Genomic DNA, 7360 nt, shown 5'->3' with positions numbered 1-7360 from the left:
TGCAAATCCTCTTTAACCAACATTCAATTGTTATTGTTGTTCATTATCTTTAGCAGGGACACCCAGACTTCCTTCTCCCCAGCCACTTCATACAGCTCTTCTGGGGGGATCCCGAGGCGTTCCCAGGCCAGCCGAGAGACGTAGTCTCTCCAGCGTGTCCTGGGTCGTCCCCGGGGTCTCCTCCCGCTGGGACGTGCCCGGAACACCACACCAGGGAGGCGTCCGGGAGGCATCCGAATCAGATGCCCCAGCCACCTCATGTGGCTCCTCTCAATGTGGAGGAGCAGCGGCTCTACTCTGAGCTCCATCTGGATAACCAGGCTTCTCACCCTATCTCTAAGGGAGAGCCCGGACAACCTGCGGAAGAAACTCATTTTGGCCGCTTGTATCCGGGATCTTGTCACGACCCACACCTCGTGACCATAGGTGAGGGTAGGAACGTAGATCGAAATTGAGAGCTTCGCCTTTCAGCTTAGCTCCTTCTTTACCATAACGGACCGATACAAAGTCCGCCTCACTGCAGACGCTGCACCGATCCGCCTGTCGAGCTCCTGTTCCATTCTTCCCTCACTCGTGAACAAGACCTCAAGATACGTGAACTCCTCCACTTGAGGCAGGATTTCATCCCCAACCTGGAGGGCACACCACCCTTTTCCGACTGAGGACCATGGTCTCAGATTTGGAGGTGCTGATTCTCATCCCAGCTGCTTCACACTTGGCTGTGAACCACTCCAGTGAGAGTTGGACATCACGGCTTGATGAAGCCAACACAACCACATCATCTGCAAAAAGCAGAGATGCAATACCGAGGCCACCAAACCGGACCCCCTCTACGCCTCGGCTGCGCCTAGAAATTCTGTCCATAAAAGTTCGAATCGGTGACAAAGGGCAGCCTTGGCGGAGTCCAACCCTCACCGGAAATGAGTCCAACTTACTGCCGGCAATGCGGACCAAACACTGACACCGGTCGTACAGGGATCGAACAGCCCGTATCAGGGGTTCGGTACCCCATACTCCCGAAGCACCCCCCACAGGACTCCCCGAGGGATACGGTCGAATGCCTTCTCCCAGTGACCCGCGTCCAGGCAAGGGAAACCTCAATCCAATTATATTTTTTTATCATAGGAGTCTTTTAACTGTGCTTTATCTGGTCCCTCACCTTAGACCTGTTTGCCATGGGTGACCCTACCAGGGACGTGAAGCCCCAGACAACTTAGTTCCTAGGATCATTGGGACACACAAACTCCTCCACCATGATAAGGTGACAGCTTCCAGGACGACAAGACAAGATATTTAATGTTCAAACTGATAATAGTCATTGTTTTTTGTTGTTGTTGCAAATATTCATCCATTTTGAGTTTGACGCCTTCACAAACACATTCCCAAAAAGCTGGTGTAAAACTTCTGTCTGGCGTCTCCGTTGTCGTATTTTGCCTTTTGTAATGTGTCACACATTTTCAATGGTGGCAGGCCAATCTTGTATTCACACAGTTTTGGTACAAAGCCACACTGTTGTAACACATGCAGAATGTCACTTGGCATTGACTTGCTGAAATAAGCAGGGACGTCCCTGAAAAACACGTCGCTTGGATGGCAGCATATGTTGGTCCAAAACTTGTATGTACATGTCAGCATTAATGTTGCCTCACAGATGTGCAAGTTACCCATGCCATGGGCACTAACACACCCCCATACCATGACAGATGCGGCTTTTGAACTTTGTCCTGATAAAAAATCCAAAACTGAACTGCCTCACAGTTCTTTTTTTTGTCTTTTTTTTTTGTCCTGTTCGGCTGTTAGGTCAAGCAGAATGGAAAATCTGTATCCCTTTTATGCCGAAACAGTTTTACTGTGTCACAGTGGAGTTTTTAAGCTTCCGCTATGGTATTATAATTGAGGTTTATTGAGAATCAGACTTGATCAGTCGAACAGAACAAAGTTTCTAGAGAAAGAAAGAAAGAAAGAAACAAAGACAAAAGACAAAGTACTAATTGTAAACAGGATGTGTGAAGTAAATCGTTACATTATCTACAACAATGAAACGTTAAATATGAGTGTTGCATGGGGCTGTTGTGCTACACCCTGTGAGGGAAGGACAGGACACGATAGAACAGGACAAAGACAGGAGAAGAAGCCTGCAGGACCAGGGTCATGAACCAGGCTGTACAACTGTAGTGTGGTGGCATTAATTATGCAAATTATAAAAGTGTACAGGACGAGAGTATAAGTGAGGGGATACACAAGCGATTTGCATATTCATGAGTTATTTGTTGCAGTAAGGTGTGTGTGCCTGCATATACATGGAAGTGAATTGATACCGTTTTACATGCACAAAGACTGACAGAAGTGTCCTGTAATTGCTGTGGATGCACCACGGCGGCTGAGGACCCCACCCAATCAATCGAGGGGTGGGATCACTGCCTCACAGTTCTGAGGACTGGGATTCAAATCCCGGACCCGCCTGTGTGGAGTTTGCATGTTCTCCCCGTGCCTGCGTGGGTTTTCTCCAGGTACTCCGTTTTCCTCCTACATCCCAAAAACATGCAGGGTAGGTTAATTGAAGACTTTAAATTGCCCGTGAATGTGAATCTGAGTGTGAATGCTTGTTTGTGTATGTGTGCCCTGCGATTGGCTGGCGACCAGTTCAGGGTGTACCCCTGCTCTCGCCAAGAGATAGCTGGGATAGGCTCCAGCATGCCTGTTACCCGTGTGAGGATAAGCAGAATGGAAGATGAATGAATTAATGTTCTTAAACTGTTGGACTATTTGCTCATGCAATTTTTCACAAAGTGCTGAACCTCGCCCCATCATTGCTTGTGAACAACTGAGCCTTTCGGAGATGCCCTTTTTATACCAAATCATGACACTCATCTGTGAAATTATCATTTTGATCATTGAGCATTCCTCAAGTTTGAGTCTTTTGGTTGTCCCTGTCCCAGCTTTTTGGAACGTGTTGCAGGTTTCAAATTCAAAATTAGTGATTATTTGCACACACGAAAAAAACAAAAAAAACTTTCATCACTTTGAACATTGAATATCTTGTCTTTGTAGTGTATTCAACTGATTATACAGTCGGTTGAAAAGGATTAAAAATCATTGTATTCTGTTTGTATCTATTTTTTACACAACATTGCAACTTCACTGGAATTGGGTTTTGCATAAGGACCGCTGAACCCCTCAGTGAGCTGAGCGTGTTTAAATTGCCATACTTTTAATAGACCACTCTGCAACATTCCCTGCAGGCTCCCAAGCTGAAAAATAAAAACTGTCGAATCTTTCGGCTTGTCCCGTTATGAGTCGCCACAGCGTTCCATCCTTTTCCATGTAAGCCTATTTCCTGCTTCCTCCTCTCTAACACCAGCTGCCCTCATGTCTACCCTCACGACATCCATCAACCTTCTCTTTGGTCTTCCTCTAGCTCTCCTGTCTGGCAGCTCCATCCTCATCATCCTTCTACCAATATACTCACTCTCTCTCCTCTGTACGTGTCCGAACTATCGAAGTCTGCTCTTTCTAACTTTGTCTCCAAAACATCGAACCTTGGCTGTCTCTCTGATGAGCTCATTTCTAATTTTATCCAACCTGGTCAGCGAACCTCAACATCTTCATTTCTGCCACCTCCAGCTCTGCTTCCTGTTGTCTCTTCAGTGCCACTGTCTCTAATTCGTACATCATGGCTGGCCTCACCACTGTTTTATAAACTTTGCCCTTCATCCTAGCATAGACTCTTCTGTCACATAACACACCTGACACCTTCCTCCACCCGTTCCAACCTGCTTGGACCCATTTCTTCACTTCATGACCACACTCACCATTGCTCTGGACTGTTGACCCCAAGTATTTGAAGTCCTCCACCCTTGCTATCTCTTCTCCCTGTAGCCTCACTCTTCCCCCACCACCCCTCTCATTCATACAAATATAATCTGTTTTACTTTGGCTAATCTTCATTCGTCTGCTTTCCAGTGCATGCCTCCATCTTTCTAACTTTTCCCCCACCTTCTCCCTGCTTTCACTGCAGATCACAATGTCATCTGCAAACATCATGGTCCACGGGGATTCCAGTCTAACCTCATCTTTCAGCCTATCCATCACCATTGCAAACAGGAAGGGACTCAGAGCTGATCCCTGATGCAGTCCCACCTCCATCTTAAATTCCTCTGTCACACCTACAGCACACCTCACCACTGTTCTGCTTCCCTCGTACATGTCCTGTTATTATTCTAACATACTTCTCTGCCACTCCAGACTTCCACATGCAGTACCACAGTTCCTCTCCGGGTACTCTGTCATAGGCTTTCTCTAGATCCACAAAGACAAAATGTAGCCCCTTCTGACCTTCTCTGTACTTTTCCATCAACATCCTCAAGGCAAATAATGCATCTGTGGTACTCTTTCTAGGCATGACACCATACTGTTGCTCGCAAATACTCACTTCTGTCCTGAGTCTAGCCTCCACTACTCTTTCCCATAACTTCATTGTGTGGCTCATAAACTTTTTCCTTCACCAACATGTCCATTACAATCTGCACCAATCACGACTCTCTCTCTGTCTGGGATCCTCAGAACTACGTCGTCTAGCTCCTTCCAGAATTTCTCTTTCACCGCTAGGTCACCTGTGGGTCATAGCACATTATACATAACACCCTCAATTTCAAGTTTCAGCCTCATCACTCGATTTGATACTCTTTTCACCTCCAAGACATTCTTAGCTAACTCTTCTTTTAAAATGAACTAACCCCTATTCCATTTCTCTTCCCATCTACACCATGGTAAAATAATTTAAACCCTGCCCCTAAACTTCTAGCCTTACTGCCTTTCCACCTGGTCTCCTTGACACACAATACATCAATCTTTCTCCTAATCATCATGTCAACCAACTCCAGAGATTTTCTTGTCATAGTCCCAACATTCAAAGTCCCCACATTCAATTCTAGGCTCTGTGCTTTCCTCTTCTCTTTCTGCCGAAGAACCCGCTTTCCACCTCTCCTTCGTCTTCGACCCACAGTAGTTGAATTTCCACCGGCGCCCTCCAGGTTGACGGCACAGGTGGCAGACGTTGTTAACCCGGGCCACGACCAATCTGGTATGGAATTCTTTAGATGAACGCTCATATTTGTTTGGCAAAGTGTTAAGCCGGATCCCCTTCCTGACGCAACCCTCTGCATTTATCTGGGCTTGGGACCGGGCTACAGTTTGCATTGGCTTATGCCCCCCATAGGGCAGTCTTAAAAAATAAACAGTGTAGAATATTTTTTAAAATATCTAAATATACAATTTTCTTAATAGTAGTAGTATTATATTGAAATATGTATACATCTACACATTGTTGCTGTCAGATGCCCCCTGAAGAGACCTGCGCTCTCTCTGAAGGTTTTACAGTCACCGCTCCCTTCTGATTAGATTGATGCAGCAAACAAATCAAAGGTGTTAAATTTGAGATCCTAGTGAGGATGGGAAGTAAAATCAAAGTGCAATTTGGGCAGCTTGCAAGTCTGCTTCTGCACGATCTGATAAAAATAAAACAAAGACAAAATATTTATCCAAGAGTACCTGATTTTCTAGGCCCATAATTCATGAGGAAATGCAGATGGCAAGATTGCAAAGGCAAGCAGGAGATTTGTGACGCGAAAGGAATTTGAATTGTATGCTGACAGTTCCCATCTGGATTGCATAAAACATACTGCAACTTTTTCTTCAATAATTCTATTTAGAGCAGCCAACCTTCCCGCATAGCACTAACATCGTGTTCATTTATGTGTGTGTTTGTATGTGTGTGTGTGTGTGTGTATATAAACTCATGCATGACAAAACACAATACATAACATCCATCCATTTTCTTTTCCCGCTTATCCTCACGAGGGTTGCGGGCTGCTGGAGCCTATCCCAGCTATCTTCGGGCGGGAGGGAGGGTAGTCTCTGTACCGGTCGCCAGCCAATCGCAGGGCACATAGAAACAAACAATCATTCACACTCACATTAGCACCTATGGGCAATTTAGAATCTTCAATCAACCTATCACGCATGTTTTTGGGATGTGGGAGGAAACCGGAGTGCCCGGAGAAAACCCACACAGGCAGGGGGAGAACATGCAAACTCCATACAGGCCGGGCCGGGATTTGAACCCCGATCCTCAGAACTGTGAGGCAGATGTGATAACGAGTTGTACACCGTGCCGGCATATATAACATAATATATTATTTAATAATCATTGTGCGAATGTACGTATGAAACTCAAACATTTTAGCACTCCCAAGATACCTTGCAAATATTCCTCCTATAGGGTTAGGGGCAATTTGATTGAATGCTTTGTAAATGCTCCAATGGCAATGCCATATCATTGCTAAATTACCTGCAGACTTTCATTTTAATGAGATGTAGTTTCTTTTTAATCTAACTTCCTACTACTACTGCTCACAAACCTAGATGGTGTCTGGGGATTTTTTTTTTAATTTTCTTCCCACATTCCAAAAACATGCATGGTAGGTTAAATGAAGACTCTAATTTGCCCTTAAGTGTGATTGTGAATGTTTGCCCTGCGAGTGGCTGGCGACCAGTTCAGGGTGTACCCCGCCTATTGCCCAAAGTTTGCTAGGATAGGCTCCAGCATAACATTGACCCTAGAAAATTGATAGATGGATGAATAGGGCTCTAATACAGGGTGGCACAGAGCCCGAACGGTTAGCATGTCTGCCTCACGTTTCTGAGGTTGGGGTTTCGAACCCGACACTCCCTATGTGGGGTTTGCATGTTCTCACCTATGTGGCTGTTCTCCACTTACTCTGGCTTCCTCCCACATTCTAAAAAGTTTAGGTGAGGTTAATCGATGACTAAATTGTCCTTATGTGTGAATATGAGTCATTGTTGTTTGTCTATATATGCCCTCTAATTGGCTGGCGACCACTCCAGGGTGAACGCCACCTCTCTCCCAAAATTGGGTGGGATAGGCTCCAGTTCACTTTCAAATCTAATGTGGAAAGGCAGTGTAGAAAATGTCTGGATGGATTGGTTCTAATATAAGTGACTGGAGCTTTAGCCATGGTGATAGGAACCATTATTGAAATGCCATTAAAAAGCAAATTCTATTGTCTTTTTTAGACAGCAGGTACATGAGTTTTTAAAAAAAAATTATATTTACACATGAAAGGCCAAGAAAAGGAGAGACACAGCCCTCAGATTAATGGACTGCAGCTCTACAACCAACTCAACCACAACCACAGTCAAAATAAATAAATAAATAAAAAAAAATGCTCAATGAATACCTCTCCGGCAGTGGCAATCTAAACTTCGCATTCATATTTCTGTAAAGCCAGAATTGAGATAGGATCTTAAATGAGGCGAGATACAAGCAATCTACACATGG

This window comes from Phyllopteryx taeniolatus, chromosome 3 (assembly GCF_024500385.1).
Source record: "Phyllopteryx taeniolatus isolate TA_2022b chromosome 3, UOR_Ptae_1.2, whole genome shotgun sequence".
NCBI lineage: Eukaryota > Metazoa > Chordata > Actinopteri > Syngnathiformes > Syngnathidae > Phyllopteryx > Phyllopteryx taeniolatus.
This window is presented reverse-complemented; position numbering follows the sequence as displayed.